Raw genomic sequence first — 1,136 nt, forward strand, 5'->3', positions numbered from 1 at the left:
GTCACTGTCCAAAATAGCTGTAACTTTTGGGAAAGTGTGATTTAGTTTTTAAATGTATCAACATATGTAATCTTAAAGTCTATGTTAAAAACGACACACAATTCTGAAAATTCATGTTCAGGAATTTATGTGCTACATAAAAGATTTATCTAATATGCATTGAGTCAGGAAGTCTGAGCTTTAGTTCCAATTCTAATGCCAACATATTTATGACTTTAGGATAAAACAAGTAATTGTCATAGGATTGTTTCCTTTCTTTCCTTTTTTAATGATGGGATTTAAAAATCTTCAGATCTTCTGCAGCTCTAAAATAGCAGCATTCTGTGTATTAGAGGGTAAGTTGTCTTTGTGTGGCCACTATAGGTTTTCCTAGATATTACAGTATAAAACAATTTCATTGGATTTTTATTTTATAGTGGTGTTAATTTTTTTCTTACCTAAATGCATATTTAAAGACTCCAATTAACAATAGCATAACATTGGGACTCCTGGGTGGCTCAGTCTGCCTTTGGCTCAGGTCACGTCCCAGGGTCCTGGGATCAGGCTCTCTGCTCAGCGGGGAGCCTGCTTCTGCCTCTCCCTCTGCCTGCTGCTCCCCCTGCTTGTGCTCTCCTCTCTCTCTCTCTCTGTTAAATAAATAAATAAATAAAACCTTTTAAAAAAAATCATAACATAATGTTGATTGATCTGGGTTTGAGCAAGTAAAATCAGGGTTAGTTAATGACCTATTTTTGTTTTTCTTGTCTGTCAAGTGTTAAGCCTATGATGAATGACCTCTTTGGCACCAAAGCTGCATCCATACGGTAATTGGACAAGTTATTTTCACTTAAATATATTTTAATGTACCGTACACTGTACACCTTTATTCAAGCATCTATACTTCTTACAGTAAGAACTGAATGCCTTAAATGCATAGTTGTGTAGACCCACTACACATGCTACAGCATAAAGCTTAAATTATAAAATGAAAAGTCGAAGTCATTCAGAAAGAATCCATCTTGTTTTAGCATGAATAATCAATAATCAATAAAATTTTTTAAAAAGTGAATTATAATCTGGCCTCTGTCATTGTACAGAACAGAATGTGGAGTCCTCTGTGGGCTTAGACCTGGTACTTGCTTCTGGCACTTTGCAAG

Source organism: Ursus arctos, unplaced genomic scaffold, assembly GCF_023065955.2.
Source record: "Ursus arctos isolate Adak ecotype North America unplaced genomic scaffold, UrsArc2.0 scaffold_10, whole genome shotgun sequence".
Taxonomy (NCBI): domain Eukaryota; kingdom Metazoa; phylum Chordata; class Mammalia; order Carnivora; family Ursidae; genus Ursus; species Ursus arctos.